A 26,171-nucleotide genomic window follows, 5' to 3' on the forward strand; every position below is an offset into this window, starting at 1 on the left:
TGTGGAGGGGATACAAAAATGGGAGGGTATGAGGTAGTTTTGGCTGGTGGAACATGAAAAATTTGGGACAAAGTGCCGAGGTAGGAGTGGTAAGGGGTGAAGCCTGGTGCGTGTTGAGGGGAAAGATCAATGGTATTGGGAACCTGGGCTTGCGATTGTTGTGGGATAGTTGCAGGGTTTTCAGTGTAGTTAATGGGGAATGAAGGTAGAGGTTGCCCCCTGATCCAAGACTGATACATTTCTGTCATCTACTGTTTCAACCTTGGACCTCCTCTTTTAATTCAGATTCTGACTCCACAAACTCCCTCAACGGGTCAATAACTTTTGTGTCCAAGTCTTTTCTAGCCATGGCTACCTTGCTCTTTGACCTTGTGTTGTATGGATGAATTGCCAAAGTGCCACAAACTAACCACCCTCCGTTATGATAACAATGAAAGTACCAAAAAGGAGGAAAACAAATCCAACATGTTCGCGTTAGGTCATTTATCATATAGAAATATCACATTGCGTTCAATACCACTAGCAACAATTAATTGTTCTAGAATGACATGGAGGGTCAGAAGGTTATTTCGCATCATCCCAATGTTGTTCATTTCAATCTTCTCTTTTTTTCTTTTCTAGTACTTCTTGTCTTGCTCATTTTCCTCTCTTTTCTTTCTATTAATCACTATTTTCTTTCATCCAGCAGTTTCCTCTCATTTTTCATATCCCACAACTTCATCATCCTTTTTTTCCTTTTTAATTTTAAAAATGATTCGATCGAACCCTATGTAGGTTTCCTACGTATCATGTGACACATGAATCAAACCAAGCGTAGTTCTAGAAAAGTAATAGACAAATAAACTAAAAAACAAAAATCTTTTTGGATTTTTCATTTAAAACTTTTTTTTGTTTTCAAATACAAATGGGAAGTACGATGACAAAAGACTCGGAAAACTCTTACACCACCTAAAAGACTCAAAAATACTAGACAAGACAAGAAAGTAAAAGAAAACATGAAAACAGACTCAAAATATAAAAAGTCTCTTCAAACAAGCTCTCAAATGCAATGGTCCTGGAGTATCTGTCATGCTCGAGCTCTGGTACATGGATCCATGCCTGAATGAGAAAAACAAGACCAAATGATTAGTGACTCAAGACACTATATGATGCCACGACACCTTGTATTGGACACATGCAAGGCACGATTAAGGCTATTTTTGCAAAATGACCTACGTGGCCAAAATGTGGCTAGAAGTACAAACTCAACAAAATGCACCTTAAACAAAGAGGACACTTTGTTGTGGACTTAGGACTCTAAGACATGAATCACTAAACCACTTTTGCGAAAATGATCCCATTTTGCAAGAACGACCGATGGGTCAAAAGCGGCTAGGTATGCAAATTCAACAAGGACGGGCCTTAAAGTAAGGAGACAGCTAATTGTGGATTCTAGACTCCCCAAACACAGTTCAACAAGTCACTTGGCAAAATAGCCCTATTTTATAAAAAGGCCGATGTGGCCAAAAGTGGCTAGACATGCAAGATTTGGCTACCACCCCCGAAGCCAAGAATGAGAATTAGGTATGTGTAGTTCGGGAAGATTGGCCAAAATTGAAAAGACTTACAAAAGGGTCAATTAAACTTGAAAAAATGAGTTGCTTCTTTTTGATTTTTTGTAAAAATGGTATGAAGGTGTAAAATCTTTTTGGAATTTTTCTTTCATTTTTTTTGAAAACAATTGTGAAAGAGAAAATAAAAGTGGGCCCTCTTGCTTTATTTTTCTCCCTTCTTTCCCAAACATCTGTCCATCAAATGACATTTCTACCCTCAAAGATGTAACATTTAGCAGATAAGATGATTGAATGTCACTTTGGGCCAGCGGGCCCATTTGACACAATTTGGACATGTTTTCTACAAAGGACACAACACCTTAGACCGGGCCCTACTAGGTCATAATGATATGATGCAAAAAAAATGACCTAAAGGTTGACCTACGTTTGGGGTTCACTAACAAGGCAATTCGGGGGAGCGTATGGTCGATGGTGGTTGCTTAAGCTTTCCACCCACTCCATACGTTCGACGGCCCCCCTCCTAAAATAAGGGTGATTCAACAAAGAGTTTGTGTACCCGATGCGTACTACAAGACTTGTTGCAGAAAGAAGACCCATGATTATGCATATGTTGACAGTTATAAAACGGTAACCACATAAGGAAAAGCGATAAACAAATAACCAACAAAACAGAAAATAAGACAAACAAAGCGAATAAAGAAAACAAATACCTCAATTGAATATCCTAAAAGCCAACAAGATCAAGTATCAGCTCGAACCTGCAACTCCCCAGCAGAGTCGCCAGAGCTGTCACACCTTTTTTTTTTACACCTCTACTAACCCTTTTAAAATAATAAAAAGATTTGTAAAGATCAAAAAGTGTTTTCATTTAGAAAAAGTGACAAAAGATTGTGTTTTATAAGGATTTTCAGAGTGGCCACCAAATATTTGGTTTCAGTGTGCCTGGTCACCATTTTATTTTAAAATAACAATTTCCCTTCAAAACACGTTTGACTCTTAAACAAGTTTTCACGAGAGATTCAAGGTAAGGGGGTTCATTTGACTCTGGGAGAAGGTGTTAGGCATTCCCCGAGTCCCATGAAAGTCAGGTTGCGTACCCGATCAAATTGGCTTTTAAAATATTCAAATTGAGGTAAAAACACACGAAAGCGGCAGTAAACACAAAAGGATCGAGGTCTTCCCCACCTAATAAAAGAAAACAAAACAAAAAGACTAAGTCTCTCTATCCTATCTTGTGCCTCTAACAATGATGCCACGACCCCCATTTACACTCACTTCGGGGCATATCCCTGAACAAAAATATATACAGAATCCACGGGGCATTCCCCTGAATATAACTAAAGAGAACGAACTCTCACCTCAAAATTTAACAAACAAAATCCTAAAATTTGCCCACCCAAACATTAACGGCCTAAACATGCCCCTAGCGATTAAACTAATAAATCAAAACAAAAAAAAAACCTCTAAAGCTCAAATCGTTACAAATTTAGTTCTCAACTACTACTAATTTGTTTTGGGAAATGCAAACCCATATTTTGTTTTTTAACATCCCGAACCTCACGATCCAATTAATTCAATATGTCACCACCTTCATTCAACTTAATTATTTGTCTTCATTTTTTTAAAAAAATTTATAGGACATATTTATAAAAAATAATTCAAAAAAATAATTAAAAAAGTGACAAGAAAACCAACCAAGATTAAACAGATCAATGCATATTCAAACTTATTGAAATAGAAAGTAAATCTATTAATTAATAAAAAATGAACAGATATGGAAAGAGACGGACCTCAATAATAAATTCCTTAGAATTAACGAGAACTCGGTAATGAAAATCTTCGACGAACTAAATCTGACTGAAAAATGCAACAACATTAAAAGATTGATCTGCGGACCATGAAAATAACCTCGAACGGCACCTCGACATCAATCGAACCAAGCCAGCTTCAAATTTAAAGAAAAAATTCCTTATGTCTAATAGTCAGCTCCTCCAGATCTCCATTTTTCTTGTCTAATCTCTGTCCCTTCCCTTTCGTTATCCTCCCTTCTTTTTTCTGTTTTTTTAGCTTTGGTATCAAATCAGCGATCAAACATCAATTACCTTTTACTAACTTAACAAAGAGAAAACTGCTCAATGCCTCAATAGCTCATGCTTCACTTCACTTGCCAATCGCCAAATCTAACTCCATAGAAGAAGGGGGATTTAATGAAATTTCACCAAAAAGGAAAAAGGTGAGCAGGCGGGAGTGGAGTAACGGCGGCAGAGGCTTCTGAAATTAGGTGTGCTCTGTTTTCTCTTAGAGTTGGGTGGTGATGGAATTTTTAAGAATGACGGAGGCGGCCGCTGGTCATAGGGTGGAGGAATTGGGGTGGTGTGCGGCTGGTTTTTGTCTGGGAGATGGAGATGGGAGGGTGCGGCCATTTTTTGGGAGTTAGGTCTTTCTCTGTTCTTGGGTGTGTGTGATGGCTGCTCTAAGGTGAAGATGGGGGGTTAGGTTGGCGGCTAAAGGAGATATAGGTTAGGGTGGTTGGGCGTTCGGGTTTCCGGCGAGATGGGCGGAGATGGGCTGTTGTTGCTCTCAAAGTTTGAGAGAAAACTTGAACTCTCAAGGGGGGGGGACGACTGACTTCTTTTAGGATTATTAGGGTTTAGATGATATTTTTATATGGCTGTAAAAAATGATCTTATCCATTATATGGGGATTGGGTGAATGGCTTGGATTAATTCCTCCAAAAGGGCTGATGGGTCAAGAGATTGCGCTCAGGTGGAAGATTCAAATTTGGGTTCTAAAATTGGGTTCCAAGACTTTAAAAATTATTGTCTAAAACCTTAGCTAAATTCCTTTTATATGAGATAAAAATACTACACAATGCAAAAATTAACTTTAATTAATTAAACTAAACTATATTAAAATATGAAACTTTTTTTTTGTATTTTTACGAAATTATATTAAAATAAAAGTGAAGATAAGTAACTTAGAATCCTTCTAGAATTAAAATAATATCATTATAAAAGGACTAATGACCTCAATAGAAATGAAAATATTTTTGTGTTTTTGATTTTAAAAATTCTAAAACAAACCGAATAAAATAAAAATAAAGATAATATATTAGAATCCTAGAAAAATTTAAATAACTCAGATAAATAAATATATAAAATAGGTGAAACTACTAATATAGCTTGAAGACGTGGAGGGTCAAAAATTACATGTATACAGTTCATGAAGGAGAACCTTGGAGCAACAATAAAGTTGCTTCCGTGTGACGTATAAGTCACGGGTTCGAACCTTGGAAGCGGCCACTAATACTTGCATTAGAGTATGTTGTCTGTATCACACATCTTGGGTGGGGGTCATTAATCTAATCCTGTGTGAATGGGGGATGCTTTATGCACCACAAAACTCTTTTATGGAAAGTACTCGTTCATATGAACCCGATACCTGTCTTTTGGTACGCGGGATAAGGTGGAATAAATTGTGGTACTAAATTATTGTAATGACTCGACCGACCGTTTTGAGCTCTAACACGTCGTTCAACAGTTTGAGGCTATGAGTAGCTTCGCTTCAGGTATTATGACTTGTACGCATTATCGGAATCGAATTCCGGGAAATTCGGAGCTGATTTGGGAAGAGAATTTTCATTTCGGAAGCCTTAAGTTGGATGAACTGACTAAGATTGGATTTTTGGAGTAAAAGACCTCGGGATCAGGATTCGAAAGTTTCAGTAGGTTCGTGTGATGATTTCAGACTTGGGCATATGTCTGGATCGGGTTTTGGAAGACCCGGGAATGTTTCATCACCTATTGTAGAAGTTAGCATTTTAAGAAAAATTTCATAAGTTTGAGTTGAAGTGCATTTCAGTGTTATCAATGAACTTTTAGGATTCCGAGTCAAGGAGTAGCTCTGTATGGTGATTCTTGTATTGGGAGCGTGATCGGAAGTGAATTCAGAGGTCTGTGGGTCATTTTAGAGTCATTTGGCTAAAGCTAGAAATTTGAAAGTTTTTGAGAAGTTTGACCGGAAGTGGACTTTTTGATATCAGGGTCAGATTCTGAATCCGGAAGTTGGAATAGGTCCGTAATGGCAAAATGTGACTTGTGTGAATAATTTGAGGTCAATCGGACATGATTTGATATGTTTCAGCATTGAATGTAGAAGTTTGAAATTCTAAAGTTCATTAAGCTTAGATTGGAGGTCGATTCATGATTTTAGCATTGTTTAATATGATTTGAGGCCTCGAGCAAGTACGTAATGTATTTTGGGACTGGTTGGTATGATTGGTTGGGGTCCCGGGACCTTTGGTGGATTCCAGATGGTTAACGGATCAAAAAATGGAATTTGGAGAAGGTTTGATGCAGTTGGTATCTGGTGTAACCGCACCTACGAAGCTTTGGCCGCAAATGCGGATCCGCCGGAGCGGCCATAGGGTCACAGATGCAATTTTGGTGGGGGAGAGTTGGGACCGCAGATGTGGTCATTTTGCCGCAAAAGCGAGACTGCACCTGCGGAGGTAAGGATGCAAAAACGGGAATGGGCTGGGAGCCCTGGACCGTAGAAGCGGCGTTTAGTCCACACCTGCGGGACCGCAGGTGCGAAGAGGCTGGAGGCAGTGAGCTCTCTTTAAAAATCGAGTTTTGGATCATTTCCACCCATTTTCATTTCGGGTTGGGGGATTTTGGAGCTTTTGGAAGAGAGATTTTCTTCATCTACGTCAAGGTAAGTTGTTCCCACTCATTAGACGTTAAATACATGGTTTTGTTACGGATTTGAGCATGAAAATTGATAGAAACTTGGGGTTTGAGGGAAAACCTAGAAAATTGATATTCTTGGATTTTGACTACGATTTTGGGTATGAAATTGAGAGTGAATTATATAATTGAGTTCGTGAGGCTATGGGTAAACTTAATCTTCAAAAAATTTTGGAATCCAGGCACGTGGGCGTTTTTGTCATCTTTTTGATCGGGGTTAGAAATTATTATAAATTGGATTCTAATGAGCAATTGAACATATATTAATGGGTTTACATAATGATTGGCTAGTTTTGGAGTGTTGTGCGTCACTTTGAGTTTTCAGAAGGGCGTGGAATGCCGGTGATGGATCTTCGGAGCGAGGTGAGTCTCCTTTATAACCTTGTAAGAGGGAATTGTCCCATAGGTGAAATAATTTTTTATGTGCTTCTATTTGTGGGGGCTATGTACGCACGAGGTGACGAGAGTCCGTGCGTAGCTACTATTATTTGTAAGTCCGGGTAGTCTAGGACCCAGAAGTATGCTATACTTGGAATATTTGTAATTTTATTGACTGTTGAGTTGCTTAAATCCTATCGAATTGGTAAGTGAATTTATAAAAGAATTAAACTTCATTTTCTTAAATCATTAAAAGAGAACTAGCTTTTATTGAATAAACGTTCCCCGATAAATTCTTAATTGGAGGTTTGAATGCGTGTATCTATGTGTGCCCGTGTCGCATGTATGATTCGCAAGCGGGGTGTTTGTTTATTTATGTTGACCGCATCGCATGTATGATTCACGAGCAGGGTAATAGATGTATCTATGGTTCGCACCGTTCGACCCTCGGAAGTGCACATTTTACATTTATGTTGGATCGGGCCTTACGACCTTGGCATGATATGCGCATGCTTATATGTTTTCCTGGGATTTATAAATGTTGATATTTACCTTTCCTGGCCAGAGATAAATTGATAAAGATGATGAAAAGTAAATCTTTGGTACCCATTATTATTTGAGAAGTTGTTTACCTGCTATCCGGCTTTATAAGTTTATAATTGCTTTGTAAATCCATGATCTCCTCCCATTTTTACAAATACTATTATTGGACCACTAGTAAGTGTCGAAGTCGACCTCTCATCTCTACTTCTTCGAGATTAGACAGAATATTCACTGAGTACACGTTGTTTTCGTACTCATACTACACTTGCTGTGCATTTTTGTTGCACTGCCACATGCATCTCTAGTGGCCTAGTGGGTGTAGCAGCATGGTTGATACAGAGACTTAGGTGAGCTGCACTTTTCGAGACGACCCGCAGCCAGCAGAGTCTCTTTCAGATTACTGTATTTACTTTCCGTCCAATATTGTATTCCGGATAGTTGTTGTATTACATTATTTCCTAGAAATTGCTCATGCACTTGTGACACCGAATTCTGGGATGATTATGAGGTATTTTGTATTTACTTCTAAACGTTCTTTTATTTAATTTCGTAAAGATTATCTTTTACTATCTGAATTGAAGGAAAATTTCAGTTTTCAAAATTATTAAGATAAGAATTAAATTAAGCATTTATGGTTGGCTTGCCTGACAGCGGTGTCCGGTGCCATCACGACCCTTAGCGGATTTTGGATCGTGACAACATGGTATCAAAGCCCTAGGTTCCCTTAGGTCTCACGAGTCATGAGCGAGTCTAGTAAAGTCTTGCGGATCGGTATAGAGACGTCTGTACTTATCTTCGAGTGGCTACGGGGCTGTTAGGAGTACTTCCCTTCTTGATTCCTCATCGTGTGGTTTGATTCCTTTGAGGATTATACCTTTATTTCCTTCCTATTAAATCTCATGTGATGTGAAATGCTTATTATAAATTGAGAATTGAAGGATTTTAATGGAACTATAGATGTGGTGCGAGATGTTTCTCCCTGCATAGTTGATTAGGCTATTACCGTCGCCTTGCAAAAGATTATCTTGTCCTTTTAGATTAGTAGTTGTACTTCTGAGAGCTTTGAGGCTATGCATAGGTTGCTTGGATGCTCTTGAATGTTTATCGCACAGTAGTGACGTGATGGTAGGATGCATGCCCATGTGTTAGGGTAGTGAATGACTTGAAAGGAGATTTACTCAGTGCATGGTTCCGATATTTAGTATCTTATTTCTGGTAGAGGAAAAGCAATTGGCCTATGAATGTCCAGATTTGTGTGGAGGAAGTAACGAGACTTGGTATCTTCGAGCGTGGTGGAATTTTCATTTGCGATGTGGGGTCGTCGTCCTCAATTGAATGAGTTAAGTTCGCCGATGTTATGGTCTTCTGCAATTCACATTTAGGGCAGGATATTGTGAAATAGTATTTGAGGAGCGGTTGTCAGAGATCGCGGGGTGCAGTTGTTCAGGATGGAATCAATGTTTCTAATGTTGACGGCTTGAGAAAGATGATCTTCGAAAAGATTTAGAGTTAGTAACGATCTATTAGTTCCAATGTTACAGAGATAGAGATTGGATCAAGGCATCAATCAGGCATCAAAGGATAAGGGAGGACTTGTGGGAAGTGTTAGGCGGCGGTTAAATTTCTAGAAGACTAGGTGTAAGAAGCGAAGGTCGAATAGTTGTTTAAAGGAGTGAGTTTGGCCAAATTGAGAGAGTGGCAGAGTTGCATATGGGTTTTGTGGTAGGATGACTACGTACCTTAAGAAAGTTTGGAGTGATTTGAGGAATTTTAGTGGACGGTGAATGGGCCTACGAGCTTAATTTGAAATATTGGCCAGCATACGGTAGGAGACTTGATATGACGGAAAGGAGCTGCTTGATATGAAGAAGGATACAACATAACTTTGAATTGGAAGATATTGTAGCACATTTGGTTGATATCCACGAGGAGTGAATGGACTTGTGCAGCTGGTGAAGGAGCACGTGCTCATAAGGGGTTATAGATGTCATAGTGACTGTACCTCATGCAGCGACATTGGAAGATATCGATAAGTGATTTCCACAAGTGGGTTATCCCCTGTGAGTAGATTAGCGATCGCATGGTTGGCGAAGCTTCTGCAAAGGATTTTACTGGCCATTCGGTAAGAGGTTGAGTATGTGAATGTCGATAGAGATTCAGAGTGTTCATGAAATGCTAACGGAAGGATTTCAAGGAATCTGGCTTTGATTGCGCAAAGTCATGTCAATAATAGGTAAAGAATCTTGGTGGGTTTCAGAGTTGTGTAATAGTGGCCCCAAGCTAAGTGGTAGAGTCCTACCGCCTATGGTTGGGTTGCATAGTCATCTATTCATGAGATTTCTAGTAATTGGGATATTGATGGGTTATCTCAGCTAAGGGAAAAGAACATAAGAGGTAATTTGAGTAAAGGAATTATTAAGGTGTACTATAGTTGGCCTTATTGACTCATGTTCAGACTTGGGGAAGGATTAAGGATTTATGCCTTGTATAGATGCGGTTTTCAATGAAAGTTATTCGGTCGGGTGCTCCGTCGAGAGGGTATTCATGTGCTAGAAGATTCATGGAATTGATTATATTTGGGACCAAGTCAGAGTGGGTGGCTCTCAACCACGGTCCTAGTGAATTTAAAAGTTAAAGTGTGGTGCCTAATGATTTCGAGCCTATAAGTATGGTTAAGAATCGAGCTTTTGTAGAAGATTATGATAAGAGGCTTGGAGTGTTCTATGATATTTTCGACTTGCATGGTAGCATTTGGGAGGAAAATAAGAAAAGACTTCGGATTTGTAGAGGGATTATCAGAATGGGCATACCAGTTGAGGATGCGAATGTGCGCACAAGGGAGGTATGAAATGGTTCGTGGGATTTGAGACAATATGGTCACGTGATTCAAGGTCACTTGGGATGAGTGCGGATGGAGTATGTTATGTGTTGAATAGAGTTATTATTATTTCTAAGGCAATCAAGGATAAATTGGAAGAAGCTAGATTGGTTAGCCATAGTCGAATTGGCATATTGGTGGTAGTGACCAGTTCCTTCAGCGTGATCAAGTTATGCAAGTGATTTGTGACGGTACATGTGAGGCTTGTCGTCTGCCGTAATTGATGTTATTCAGAAGTATTCTACTATTATGGCCTGTTATGTGTAGGCGGATCCCGGAAGGGCTATGGTGGCTTAGACCACTACTTAGAGATTTGCATATTCTATGGTTATGAGAATTCACTTGTGTGTTGCTATGGTTCTCCTGAAGTGAGTTAAGTGAAAAGTTTCTATATGAAGAAGTGTTAATCTATTAGCAGTTCCGGAGTTATGATGAAAATTGTGTTCTATCGTATATTGGCATGTTGGATGCAAAGAGTGGTATGTATTTTGAAGTGAGGATCAAGGTTGCGGTTCGGTATTGACAAGGATGTCACGATCTCGGATGAGCTGGAAAGGGATTTGAATATTTAAAGTAAGCTAGCATTGTCTTCAGCATCACCTGAGATCGGTGTTTAAAGGGCCATGCATCCTGGTTATTGATTCTTGAACGCTTTCTCAGTGTTAGTACGGCTGGTGGTAAGGATGCGTAGACTTGTTGTCTGTTACGGAAGATCGTGGGAGCGTGCCCCACATGAAGATTGTATAAGTGTGGCATGTAGTCACTTGATTGATTGAAGAATTTAAATCAAGTATGAAGATAGTGGTGATATCATTAATTTGAGAATTTATGCTTGGAGGGCAATCGACTTATTGGGTTGTGGACTGTGGGGGATTGCCCCGGTTATGATGGTTGTTCTTGTGTGTTATGGGAAAAAGGGGGTTATTATGGACCCAGGAAAGATTATTGGCCTAGTTCGGTACGATCAGAATCGGCTTGAGGGACGTGAATGGATTTAGATATGAATATGGGCTTTATGTTGGGCCATATGTGTTCATTTCAGCATAACGCTCTTTATGGAGGAGTATTCAGACGTTGAATGTTATTTCGTCGTCGACTATTTCAGGTAATGCTATATTGTGCTGTGTGAGTTGCGAAATGGATTGATAAACTTCTTGTGTGTTGAGGTTCCGCGTAGCGATAATGTTATGTGAGCAGGATGGCTCTTGAGATTCAGATCATATATCACACCTCAGTTGTGCTTAAGTTTGTTAGCTTATGGCGCTATATGTCTCCCTAGGGATGGTATTAAGCACTTAGCATCCTTGTGATTGATATTCGGTATTTTTTTGTAACAAGCAATTTAGCTCGGTGTGTATCTCCTTATGTGAATTTTATGTGTGGATCGGGTGGCACGCCGTCATGGGTATGCTATTTGGATCAGGTTGCACGCCACAACAATGTGATGTTGTGTACAGTTTCTATATTCTGTGTTTGAGTGTTTGTTTTTCATTTTCTGAGGAAAGTTCATAGCAGTTGCGTGAGTTGAGTAGTCCCTTCTAGAGTTCGTCTTCCTTATGTATCACGTTCGAGTTGGTAGCCTATTGGCACATTGCGGCATTATATGAGACTTTTGGTCATGTCTGGGTAGCTTATTGCCTGAGCAGTTCGTACTGGGTGAGATGGGATTATTGAAACCAAGATCAGTGCAATCGGATTACATGAAGAATATTAAAGAGCAAATACCATTATTTGGTGCAGAAGGAGGTAATGATTCTTGTCATGACTATAACCCCAATGATTTATTGATTCGGTAGTTGGTTATGAATCTCTACGTGCATCTTCCGTCATGGTGGTATTGTAAGAGTTAGAGCAATATGTATATAGGTCATGAGATGCATTGGGAGCGTCAGATTCGTGGAATTTCGACTAATTCGATCAGAGAATGTTATTGTGGTCCTGTGAGTAAAGTGGTGCAAGGTGTGAATTCAGCAAAGGTATGCAATCATGTTTTGGTGCTGCGTGTAGTGATTGATACGCTGAGCATATGTTGGAAACAAGTATAGCAGAGAATTACGGATGTTAGAATTGGGCTCTAAGGCTTATTTGCTTAAGTGAAAAAGGATATCTTTAGATTGATCAAGCTAGGGTGCCCAACTGAGTTGTGGTAGCACGGGTAGGTGCTCGAGGTGTTAAAACGTGATTTCGGACAAATCCAGCATTGAGGCATGTTTGCGAACGAACGTATATTTAAGTGGGAAGAATGTAATGACCCGACAGGTCGTTTTGAGCTCTAACGCATCGTTCAGCAGTTTGAGGCCATGAGCAGCTTCGCTTTAGGTATTATGACTTGTACGCATGGTCGAAATTGAATTCCGGGAAGTTCAAAGCTGATTTGGGAAGAGAATTTTCATTTTGGAAGCATTAAGTTGGAAGAACTGACCAAGATTGGATTTTTGGAGTAAACGACCTCGGGATTAGGATTCAAAAGTTCTAGCAGGTTCGTATGATGATTTCGGACTCGGGCGTATGTCCGGATCGTGTTTTGGAAGACCTGGAAATGTTTCAGCACCTATTGTAGAAGTTAGCATTTTTGGAAGAATTTTATAAGTTTGAGTTGAAGTGCATTTCAGTGTTATCGATGTCCGTTTGGGATTCCGAGTCTGGAAGTAGTTCCGTATGGTGATTCTAGTGTTAGGAGCCCGATCGAAAGTGAATTCGGAGGTCCGTGGGTCGTTTTGGAGTCATTTGGCTAAATATAGAAAATTGAAGGTTTTTGAGAAGTTTGATCGTAAGTGGACTTTTTGATATCGGGGTCGGATTCCGAATCCGGAAGTTGGAATAGGTCTGTAATGTCAAATGTGACTTGTGTGCAAAATTTAAGGTCAATCGAACATGATTTGATATGTTTCGGCATCGAATGTAGAAGTTTGAAATTCCAAAGTTCATTAAGAATAGATTGGAGGTCGATTCATGATTTTAGCATTGTTTGATATAATTTGAGGCATCGAGCAAGTCCGTAATATATTTTGGGACTTGTTGGTATGATTGGTTGGGGTCCCGGGGTCCCGGGGGCCTTGGGTGTATTTCGGATGGTTGACGGATCAAAAAAATGGAATTTGGAGAAGGTATGATGCAGGTGGTATCTGGTGTAACCGCACCTGCGAGGTTTTGGCCGCAGGTGCGGAGCTGCAGAAGCGGCCATAGGATCGCAAATGCGATTTTAGTGGGGGAGAGCTGGGACCGCAGATGCGGTCATTTTTTCACAGAAGCGAGACCTCACCTGAGGAGAGGACGCAGAAGCGGGAGTGGGCTGGGAGACCTGGACCACAAAAGCGGTATTTTGTCTGCACCTGTGGGACCGCAGAAGCGGTTAAGAGACCGCAGGTGCGAGAGGTAGTGAGCTCTCCTTAAAAATTGAGTTTTGGCTCATTTCTACCCATTTTCATTTCAGGTTGGGTGATTTTAGAGCTTTAGGAATTGTTATAAATTGAATTATAATGAGTAATTGAACATATATTAATGAGTTTGCATAATTATTGGCTAGTTTTGGAGCGTTGTGCATCAATTTGAGTCTTCAGAAGGGCAGGGAATGCTGGTGATGGATCTTTGGAGCGAGGTGAGTCTCCTTTCTAACCTTGTAAGAGGGAATTGACCCTATAGGTGAATTAATTGGTTATGTGCTTCTATTTATGGGGGCTACGTACACACGAGGTGACGAGAGTCCGTGCGTAGCTACTATTATGTGTAAGTCCTTGTAGTCTAGGATCCAAAAGCATGCTATACTTGAAATATTTGTAATCTTATTGACAGTTGAATTGCTTAAATCCTATCGAATTGGTAAGTGAATTTCTTAAAGGATTAAACTTCATTTTCTTAAATCATTAAAAGAGAATTGGCTTTTATTGAATAAATGTTCCCCGATAAATTCTTAATTGGCTGTTTGAATGTGTGTATCTATGTGTGCCCGGTATGATTCGTGAGCGGGGTGTTTGTTTATTTATGTTGACCGCGCTGCATGTATGATTTACGAGCGGGGTAATAGATGCATATATGGTTCGCGCCGTTCGACCCTCGGCAATGCACATATTACATTTATGTTGGATCGTACGACCTCGGCATGATATGTGCTGCTTGTATTGTTTGCTTGAGATTTATAAATGTTGATATTTGCCTTTTCTGGCTGGAGATAAATTGATAAAACATGATGAAAAGTAAATCTTTGGAACCCATTATTATTTGAGAAGTTGTTTACCTACTATCCGGCTTTATGAGTTTATAATTGCTTTATAAATCCATGATCTCCTCCCATTTTTACAAATATTATTATTGGACCACTAGTAAGTGTCGAAGTCGACCTCTCATCTCTACTTCTTCGAGATTAGACGGGATACTCACTAGGTACACGTTATTTTCGTACTCATACTACACTTGTTGTGCATTTTTGTTGCACAGGCACATGCCTCTCTAGTGGCCTAGTGGGCATAGCAGCATGGTTGATACGGAGACTTAGGTGAGCTGCACTTCTTGAGATGACCCGCAGCCAGCAGAATCTCTTTCAGATTACTGTATTTACTTTTCGTCCAATATTGTATTCCGGACGGTTGTTGTATTACATTATTTCCTAAAAATTGTTCATCCACTTGTGACACCGGGTCTGGGATAATTATGGGGTATTCTGTATTTACTTCTAAACATTCTTTTATTTAATTTCATAAAGATTATCTTTTACTATCTGAATTGAAGGAAAATTTCAGTTTTCAAAATTATTAAGATAAGAATTAAATTAAGCATTTATGGTTGGTTTGCTTGACAGCGGTGTTCGACACCATCACAAACCTTAGCGGATTTTAGGTCGTGACAATTATACTATATTTGATTGACGGTATAAATTTATACTGTCACACCTCTTTTTTCCCGAGGGGATAGAGAGTTTTTCCAATTTAAGTGACATTAATCGAAATAGGATTATTTATTTAATTTTTAGAGTCGCCATTTGGGATAATTATATGGTGTCCCAAGTCACCGGTTTATTTTAAATCCCAAATCAAGGAAAATTGACTCTATTTTTGGTCCGCGAACACAAAATACCGGGTAAGGAATTCTATTAATTCGGGAGAAGGTGTTAGGCATTCCCGAACTCCGTGGTTTTAGCACGGTCGCTCAACTATTAATAATTGGCCTAATTATCTGATTTATTACATATTTAAAACCTATTGTACATTTTTAACTTTTAACCGCTTTTAATTATTTAAACAATTATGGAATTTGTTGAACAAGCCACGATGTCGTGCACTTGTTTGTTTTTGTACACATTGCAAATTGCGTCACGGGATCCCTACCCACCATCTACAACATATTTATTTTATTTATTATTTAAAGTGATGGTTGAGTCACGTGAAATGCACACTTGACTTGGGATTATGTATCATGACTATGTCATGGGAATCGTACTCATAGTCACAATGATTTAGTATTAATCACGCCTAAAGCCACTAGCGCATTTGAATTATGTTCTTAATCTTTGAGATTATTGTGAGGCTCAAGAGCTTATGGAATTATTTGGAAAAAATATTCTAAATAGTTTAAGTTGACTAAATATTTTTGGAGCATGCATAGACATTTATTCATTATTGAAGAATTGGGGCTAACTAATTAATAAAGAAATGGGCCAACCGTAGAATACATCTTGGTCTAGATTCCTTAAAAAATAGCCACATATACATAAACCCATATATAATCCAAGCATTCTACAATTACAGCCAAACCTAACTCCTCACTTTTAAATCCAATTTAGCAATGCACGGTTCATGATAAATTCTCGGCAGATAACTACTATTATAGTGAATCTTGACAAAATAAACTCTAACTAAAAGATCAACATAACATGAACTAATATAATGTAAAATAAATCATGAAACATGGAATCTGACTACAAATAAAGGGCATCAAAAGGCATTTAAAGTTCAAAATGGAGCATGACATACTTAATCAAAGTGAAATATTATTCCAGCCAAAACATAATTTGAAAGAAAGAACAAAGAGAGAGTAGAAACTGGACCTCAAAATGAGCTTTCACAAAAATAAAACGAGCTACTACCAATCGGACCTACGAGTGGAACCTCCCCTTCGAACCAGAGAATCTGGGCAACGTCGGGAACTGAATAGAGCTCGGACGCGACTGCGGACTCACCTTTGGAGCTGCTGATTTGGTGCAGAAAGGGATTGTTTCCATGTTTTAGGCGGTTTCAATGGTGCGACGGAGCTCGATTTTTGGAGCTTGGTCATGGTTGTTTTTAGCAAAGTTTGGGGCTGGTTTTTAGCCTATTTTCAGATGGTGTAATGTTGTGTTTGCAGTTAGTTTCAGCTGCGATTTGGGAGAATTTAGAGGTGCGTTTAAGGTTGTAATGGAAGTGGGTTCACATAGGTATGAGCTACTGGTTTCTATGGTCAAAACAAAGAAGCTAAGGTGAAGAAAATGAAGTTTTGTGGGGATGGATCTGCTAGATTGAGGTAGAGGAAACAGACGAGCAGGAACGAAAAATTCTCAAAGGCTAATGCCTCACGTTTCTCTTTCCCGTTCTCTACTTTCTCTTTTTCAAGCTGCTGTCGTTCTTTTGTTTTGGTTCTCTTCTATGGGAGGGGATCTAGAATTAGGTCTAGGTTTTGGGAAAGCCTCCTTTTAAAAAGAGGAAATTATGGGGGATATTGGGTTTTGGGTACTGGGCTAGGTGAATTGGGTTAAGTTTTGGGCCAATTCGGGCCATGACTTAGATATTTGGACAAAGCAAGACTTTAGGAGAAATAATTCAAATTAAAACTTCTTTCCTTTTTGTGATTTTGTTTAATTTTTTCTTTTATTGATTAATAAATGAAAATAAAAATACTACTCCTAGACTTGAATAGCAAGATAAAATACTAATCACTCAAAATTTATTTAACAAACTAATATAATTATTTTGGAAAACCTTTTTTTTATTTGTAAATGAAGATAAAGCTTATATTAAAATGTGACTTTTTTTAATTATTTTCAATTTTTAAATAAAATATGTTCTTTTTTTATTGTTTTTAATTTTCTTAAATAAAATATATATAAAAGGAGAAATAAGAGCTAAAATATGTAGATTAAACTTAAAATATATTTACCTACTAAAAGTGATGAAAAACTCAAATATAGTCAAAAATTAGGTGCTTACAGCTGCCCCTCTTTGCTTGGAAGCATGAAGAGTTTTCAGGCAAAGACAAAGTGAGCCGTGTGACTAATTGTTTAGCAAATCTTTATTCAAAAGGGAAAATAAACAAAAGAAAGGGTGCAACCGAGTCCTGGTTTTGGACAACCTACATATCCTGGGTCGTAAGGGAATCAGGTTGCGTGTAGTTCAAGGAGAATGATGGAATGCCGAGTTCGAGAGTCGAGTGAGGTTCTGTCGAGGCTCCGGTCCGTGGCCCTGTTATTACATCAAAATCAAAATGAAAAGACTAACTAAGCCTATCAGCTACGAGTTACAAAATTCCTATTTATAAGTCTTCTAAAGCTTGATCTTGAGTCTTGGTTGGTTCTTCATGTAGACTCTGATCTGAATCTTGATGCTCGTTAGCTGCAGGTGCTGGTTTATTCTTTTTCAGCTTCTCGGATCAAGGCGGGACATGCAATGCTTGTGATTTCAATCATGTCTTGAGCAGTCCACATCTTTTCTCCGCTTTTGCACTTTGAGTTCTTTTCTTTCTCTTTTCTTCTTTTTTTATTATGGATTTAGACTTCTTCTTTTGGGTCGTCTCAGAACCTGTCTCTCGATGTATAACTTGCTCAGACATGAAAACAACAAACGAACGGAATTTTTCTGCCCCAGTGTTCACTAGGAAATTTCATGAGTTATTTGTAACCAAAACTCTATACTACTTCATTATTGAAAGCAATAAAAGTCAAAATTGTGTATCTTTGGGAAAAAGAGATTAGGGAGTGGAGACCCTATATCTAAAATGAAATTAAATAGGGATTGAAGACTCTATTGTTAAAAAATCATCAACTAAGGGGTGGTGACCCTATGTTGGCATCAACTAGGGAGTGATGACCCTATGTTGGCATCAGGTTATGCTGACATCAACTAGGGAATGGTAACCCTACGTTGGTATCAACTAGGGAGTGGTGACCCTATGTTGGCATCAGGTTATGCTAGCATCAACTAGGGAGTGGTGACCCTACGTTGGCATCAACTAGGGAGTGGTGACCTTATGTTGGCATCAGGTTATGCTGGCATCAACTAGGGAGTTGAGACTCTATGTTGGCATCAACTAGGGGGTGGATACCCTATGTTGGCATCAACTAGGAGTGGTGACTCTATGTTGGCATCAGGTTATGCTAGTATCAACTAGGGAGTAGAGACCCTATGTTGGAAAATCATCAGGTTATGCTAGAATCAACTAGGGAGTGGGACCCTATGTTGTAAAATTATCAGGTTATGTTGGCATCAACTAGGGAATGAAGACCCTATGTTGTAAAATCATCAGGTAATGCTGGAATCAACTAGGGAATGGAGACCCTATATTGGAAAATCATCAACTAAGGAGTGGTGACCCTATGTTGGCATCAGGTTATGCTGGTATCAACTAGGGAGTGGAGACCCTATGTTGGCATCAACTAGGGAGTGGTGACCCTATGATGGGTTTTCAATGTCTTTGTCTTATACTTCTTATGTTTTGATGATCTAACAAACTTGTTATTAAGAACCAGATAGAGAACCTGACCCACATTTCAACTGTCCCGGTCCGAGTCTGAAAATCAGTAAATTAATTAACGACCATAGGGAGGAACACAACAAGGACCTGGTGACCTGGTCCCTTAGGGTTCTCCGATAGAAGTACAAGTCAGTGACTGGCCGCAATCATTATAAAAAGGAACACAACAGGGACCTGGTCCCTTAAGGTTCTCTGGCAGAAGTACAAGTCAACTGAACAGCTGGAACGTAATAACAGAAAGTGACTATCTCGCAACTATTAAAGAAGAGGAATACAATGGGGACCTGGTCTGTTAGTGTTCTCTGATAGAAGTACAAGCCAACTATCCAGCTGGAATGCAACTGCACAGAAGTGACTGTGCAGATAGTACATCGGTCACTTCTCATTGGGAAAAAGCATATATCAAGAATTGACATCACTATCTATTGTGATATCTTTTGTAATATAACAACCTGGTGCAAGGCACAACATCTTTGTGCATTCAGTGACATTCTCTCAAGCATAACAGTGTTTTATCCGGCAATAAAGTCACTGGTGTGTCAAGAACTAGAAGACAACTCCACCAAGGATCCGTTTCTTAATGAGTTTATGTACATCCGTAATTGAGTTGTAATCTTGTTATTTGCTCTTCATTGTATTTCCTAGTTTTCTTACTTAGAAGCTTTGTCTTAGGAAAACACCAAATATCCGTAAACTTCTGAGTTTATGTTGTGACTAGGAGTAGTCATAAGTTTAAACCCTTTGTAACTAGGAGAGTTATAAAGTGGATTGTGGTGAGAGCATCACAAGTTAGTTGAAATCTTTGTAATAGGGTTATTGCAAAGTGGCTTGTAATAGAGAGATTGCAAGTTAGTGAATTTAAAAGCTTACAAGTGTAGGTTTTGGTTTTTTGATTCCCTTGTGTGGGATTTTTCCACGTAAAAATCCCTTGTCTTCTTTACTTTCAGTTTCTATAGCATTCTCAGCATTATCTCATATAGGACCATGTACTCTATAGTTTAGTGGACTCATACAAACTAACAATTGGTATCAAAGCAGGTTCTTTCTAAAAGTTTAACACCTAGAAAGGATATCAATGGCTGCTCCACCCAACTTTGAGGAACGACAATCAACCTACAAACCTCCTATATTCAATGGTCAGTACTATGGTTGGTGGAAGACCCGCATGCATGATTTTATGATGGCAGAAGATTCAGAATTGTGGGACATCATTTGTGATGGTCCACATGTCCCCATGAAGAAACTTGAAGAAACAAAACCAATGGTGCCGAAAGGCAGAAAAGAGTACAGCGACATTGACAGAAAAGCTGTAGAAAAGAACTATCGTGCCAAGAAAATCTTGATGTGTGGCATAGGACATGATGAGTACAATAGAGTCTCAGCTTGTGATAAGTGTTGCAAACCGCACATGAAGGAACTACGTACTCAGGTCAAACAGTCCAAAATCGACATGCTCACCATAGAATATGAGCTCTTTAGGATGAAAGATGATGAGTCTATACAAGATATGCACACTAGATTCACCTCCATCATAAATGAGTTTCATTCACTTGAAGATGTCATTCCCAGAAACAAGCTTGTAAGGAAAATCCTCAGTGTTCTACCTGGTTCTTGGGAAAGTAAGGTAAATGCCATCAATGAAGCTAAAGATCTACAAACTCTGACCATGGATGAGTTGATTAGTAATTTGAAAACCTACGAGATGAAAAGAAAGTAAGATAGTGAAAGAAGAGAGACTAAGAAGGAAAAGAACCTGGTACTCAAAGATGAAAGCAGTGACTCAAGTGATGAAGATAGTGACATGGCCTATCTTACTAAGAGATTTCAAAATATGGTTCGAAGAAATGGTGGTATACCAAAGTGGGACAGTTCAAGTAAAGCAAGGAACAACGATATCTGTCACAGATATGGAAAGCCAGGGCATTTCATCAAAGGCTGCCCACTCACGAAGCAGGAGCAATACAAACAAAATCTTGACAAAGCAGCAAAAAGGAACCTAGTTCCAGACAAACGATTCATTCGAAAAGGTGCTGCTGACAATATTGTTAAGCAGGCTATTACTGCTTGGGGAGACTCCTCTAGTAAATTCGAAAGGGAACCAGATGCAGAAAATAGCTCCATGATGGTAGTAGAAACTGAAGCAACGAAGTATGATTCATTGTTTGCGCTGATGACTCAGTCTGATGATGATGAAGAAGATGAAGACGATGAGGTAAACTTAGGGATGTTCAGAGAAATTTGAAATCCTACCCTTCTAAGAAGCTAAGGTCGCTAGCAAATGTCCTAATTGATGCCTATTATAGCCTTGTTAATGATAAAGAGATCCTGACCACAGAACTAGGAGAAGCCGAACAATCTAGAGATGATCTGGTGGTCTGTGTAGTGGACCTAAATGAGACCATAGCTAATACTGAAAAAGAAAAGGAAGCCTTGAATGAAAGAATTACTAGTATGAAAAATGAGAGAGATGACCTGATGGTAGTAGTTGTTGATCTAAAAGAAATAATAGAAGGTCTTAGCAATGAGAAACATACCTTAGAAGGAAAAATTGCAAATACTGAGCAAGAGAGGGATGACCTTTTAGTGATATGCACCGATCTAGAGGAAACCATTGAGGGACTCAATAAAGAACATAGGAATGTGAGTCTTGAGAAAGGGAAGGAAGTAGCTAGTGAGACACACATCATGCTTGAAAAGGAATTAACTGTTGTGAAAACCAGTCTATGTAGTGAACTCGAGAAGAATCAACAACTTCAAGCTGAATTGGAGAAAGTAAGAATTGATCTTGAGAAATCTCTAAAGTGGATCTGGTCCTCAGTTGCTGTCACTGCCATGTATCTTAACAATAGTGGAAACAAGCAGGGCATAGGGTTCCAAAGGGAGAAAACTCCTTACAACCCTCACAGCAAGTATGTCACTGTCCTTGATAACTGGCTATGTACCCACTGTGGGAATAATGGGCACTTTAAAGAAAATTTCCGGGCCAGGGTTTAGTGTGTTCAAAAAAACAAAGTGTTTACAAATAAAGTGACTACTAACAAGGGACCAGGTACCACTCGCAAGAAACGGATGTTGTCTACATGGACTAGTAAAGCCCTTATTCATCCTTTCTATCATAACAAGAGACCCAAACTAGTTTGGATTCCTAAATCTAATCTTTGATTTGCATGTGCAGGGAACAGTGAGAGAAAGCGGAATGCGATAGACTATGAACTGTGAATGTTCAAAGTACGTGACTGAAAACATCATGAATTTCTTTTCACTGAAAGCCTTGCAGGAAGGGAATGTAGTCTTAAAAAGAAAGGAGAGGGTACATTCTCAGTAAATGTAAAGTTGGAAAGGTTCTCTGACGCTTAGATGAGAACGTGTGCTATGTGTATGGCCTAAAGTACAAGTACCAATCTGATAACTGGCCAAGTGATCTCAGTGGACAAAGGAAACAAGAACATCCACTCTGTCAATTATGAATCTCCAAAAGCTGGTGGTATGAGATGGGTGAAGTTGGAACATTGGCATGAAAGATTGGTGTATGTAAGCTTATCACCTCCGAATAAATTAACTCAGAAGGACGTGGTCCATGGTCTGCCAAACTCAAGAGTCACCTGGACATGGGTTTACAAAACAAAGGAGGAGACTCTCGAGGTATTAATGGTTCTTGTCAAGAAAAATTCAAGTAAAACCACAAAAGAAGGGATCACGCATAATTTCTCAACACCAAGGACCCCACAACAAAATGATATTGCTTAAAGAATGAACGAAACTGGAAGATGTGGCATGGAAAATGCTCATCGATTATGGAATTGCCAAGAAACTCTGAGCAAAAGTAGTAAATGCTGCTTTCTACTTGGTGAACAAGTGTCTGATCAAGTCTCTCCTGAATCAAAACCCACTATGAGCTGCCAAATGGAAGAAAATGCCTTCTTGACTAAAAGACAACTCATCTGACAACCTACATAACTAAAAATGCCATGTTCTCGACAACGGGAAGGACCAGCTTGGGAAGTTCAATGCAAAAGGCGAATCAAATGAAGGAATCATTTTGGGTTACTCTCCACAAATCAAGGCCACAAGGTCTACAACAAAGGGCACACTAAATGGAAGGAAGTGCTCATGGGGTATTCAACAAGACACCTTCCTCTAGCCATGGAAGAAATAGTGATGATCAATATGATGAACCAACTCTGGTACCTGGAAAATATCTGAGACTTCAAATAGGGAGACTGATAAAATGAGTAAGATGAAGGGGACTGGTGAAAGACAATGCAACATCATCGTCCACTTCTCATAAGGAACCTGGTACTTCACTTACTACCATTGAAGCTGAAGAAAGAGTGGAGATACAGCTCATAGCACTCCACTAGCAATAGAACACAGAGTGTGAGGAAATCAAATTAACCTCCAAATGTCCCCTACCAATCAAACTTCAGTCCCAAATTGGAAACACAAAAGTTCTCATCTGTGTGACAAGTTAATCACTTTCTTTTATTCTAGAGTTAGATAAGTATTTAAAAACTTAAAAGGGGGGGACACTTTTCCTTAGTCCTTTCTATATATCAACTTTGAATAGAATCCGAAGTGAAAGTCCATAGGAATCCTACTTGAAGGTTGCCTACAGAACTTTGAGATACTTGAAGGGAACTCAGGACCTAGTCCTGTGTCACCTCTCAGGTGACAGTGTTTTTTTCTGTTGGGTATTATGATTTTAACTGTGCAGGTTTTTCTGTGGAAAGGAAAAGTACTTCTGGAACGGTTCACTTGCCATGTTCATTCCTCATCCCTTGGGGGACAAGGAAGTAAAACTCAATGACCTCGTTAACAACTGAAGAAAAATCTCAAAACAAGAGGACCAAGCATATTGAGAGGTGGGATTATCTTCTGAGGGTCAATGTGAAGAAAGGGTTGATCTGCGAAAAGTCTTGTAGAATAGACAACCAAGTCCCAGATATCTTTATCAAAGCCTTGAGTAGAGAATATTCTGGATCAAACAAGATGAAGATGGGGTCATGAGAGTCTAATGAAGAACCTGATCCTCCACCAGCTAGCTATGCAAGACACCGTCAGGTAAAGTTAGCTAATGTATTTTATGACCAAGCCTAACTCACATCAATACCATTATAGGTAAACACGCATAACGATTTTAGAAGCTAAATGTACAGTTATAAACTGCGAAAGAGGAGCTGCTAAAACCTCTTTCAAAAAATTGTTCTGACATCAGGTTCCTTTACCCCAGGTTAGTAGTAATGTGCTTATTCTACATGGCTTCTCAAAATTTTAAAAAAATGTTTAACAATATTAACTCAACTACCACAGCATCCGATTTTTCAAAATCTGCATGTCATGTCTTGTCTTTCTAATCCCTTCATCCCCTCTGCACTGAAACGCTTTCCCATAAACCTACCGCCATTTTAAGAACTATTCAAAACCTATTTCTCTCTCCTCTCATCATTTGCCCTTCTTCCAATAAAACATTTTCTCTCTCTCACAGCAAGTCATGAACCTTCATCTCCTTTGTGTAGTTGTGATCCTCTCTTCATCTCTCTCTCCCAATCTACTCACCTTTCAAATACTCCCATAATGACAATCAAAAAATCTCCCCCTTCTCCACCATTAACACCACTCCCACTTCCCTATCATCCTTGAAATCATCCCAGAGTTTCGCTATTTAACTCCTTTTATTACTTTACCCACTTCTGACTCCTCGTCCTTTCCTATAATTTTCCGTTTTCAGATAAACCCTAGTTTTCCTCCATATTTTCAAAACCCTATGTCTAGCCATTCCTTTGATCTCATCAAAGAACACTCAGGAGGTTTTACCTCTCAAGTGTCAGAAGTTCTTGAGATGATCCTGACCAATATCTGAACTCCTCCATCCTGGACTTAGTGACTCTCTCAGAGTCACCAGAAAAGGAAGTAGCACATAATATCATGGCTATCGTTGCTGAGAGTCTAATGAATGAAGGAGCGTATCTCTCATCTGGGTATCAAGGGGAAGAAACTCTATTCCTAGGAGATGTAAAAACCACAGTACTCCTTGAGTCTTTGGCTCATGAGATGTTCTCAGAAAAACCTTCTGAAGAACCTGATTCTCTTCCATGCAAACCCACTCCTGCACCTCCTGATCATTCTAAGCTCATAGAGTCCTCCTCCAAGTCACCCACTATCAGGTCACAACAGCAAGAGAGTTTTGAGTCCATATTGCAGAAAAGTAAGAGGAGTGTAAAGACAAGGAAAAAGAGGATAATGAATCAAAGGGAATTTGTCACTAACAAGAGTGTTCCAGTAAGTGGGATTGACAAAAATGCTCTAAGGGAACCTGGTTCCCTAGTACAACAATCTTTGAAATCTCAAAAGTCTTTGGATAAAGCTTCCGATGAAACTATTGAGCAACAAAAAGGGTTATCCGTGAAGGGCAGTAGCAAGTCTAAAAGGAGTCAAACTAAGCAAGCCATGTCAGAAGATGATACTGTTGGGATAGTAAGCTGGAAAGGAAAGTCTGTTGAAGGGTCTAGCAAATGAAAATGGGAAACAGTTAAAGAACCTAGTTCACTGAGGATCATGCCCTGTGATAGTGGTCTTTGGCAGCAGATATTAAGAACTCAAAAGGTCTTGTGGGGTCGTACATATGATCCAACAATTTCGGAGATGGCCGATATGAGACAAATTTTGCAAATTATGAAATTTCAACAATGGGATCACTTGTTTGAAGGGAGCATGCCTCTAGTATACGAAGATGTAGTATAAACTTTTTACTTATCTCTCTTCACTGTTGAGGGGGATCACATTTGTGCTCTAGTAAATGGAGTAGACATTTTACTCGACGCTTCAACATTAGGAAAAGTTCTCAGAATTTCATGTGAAGGGATGTCCTCAGTTAAGGGTGTCTGTGGTGTAAACTTTAGGAGAGCCATCATGAAGGAGCAAGCTATTCAGCAGGGGAACATGTGCATAAGAAGGTATTGCTTCCTGAGTATCAACTTCTATTTGAACTGGTTAATAAGGTGCTCTTACCTCGTTTTGAGAGGCGATCTATTGCTACAAAATCAGATATGGTCTTAATGGAAGTGCTTGATGAGTTTGTCCCAATCAATTTGCCAGGAATCATGATAGATCATATGCAAAAAGTAGCAAACTTTAAAGGTGGGAATCATGGGCTACCATATGGCTTTCTCCTCACTCAGGTGTTCAGATTCTACAAGGTCCCCTTGGGGAATCACAGAGTGGGCACACGCAAGCAAACCTTCACTAAGACCACTTTAGAAGAATGTGAATGTGTAGAAAGAGTTGGTGGAAGGATCTCGACCATTTTTGAGCTGATCAATGCTCAAAATGTAGCTTCTAAAGAGATCATTGAGGGCT

The 26,171-nt window shown here is 39.2% G+C and overlaps 1 long non-coding RNA gene across 1 annotated transcript; it reads right to left on the minus strand.

Annotated features, from left to right (window-relative positions):
• Positions 1–844: 844 nt before the first annotated feature.
• LOC107766054 (uncharacterized) lies at positions 845–16,748 on the minus strand. The gene is made up of 2 exons (XR_001643576.2): positions 3,344–16,748; positions 845–1,098 (listed from the first exon to the last, which is right to left on the minus strand). It is a non-coding gene; the product is annotated as an uncharacterized LOC107766054 (long non-coding RNA).
• Positions 16,749–26,171: the final 9,423 nt, after the last annotated feature.

This window comes from Nicotiana tabacum, chromosome 20, assembly GCF_000715075.1.
Source record: "Nicotiana tabacum cultivar K326 chromosome 20, ASM71507v2, whole genome shotgun sequence".
Lineage (NCBI taxonomy): Eukaryota > Viridiplantae > Streptophyta > Magnoliopsida > Solanales > Solanaceae > Nicotiana > Nicotiana tabacum.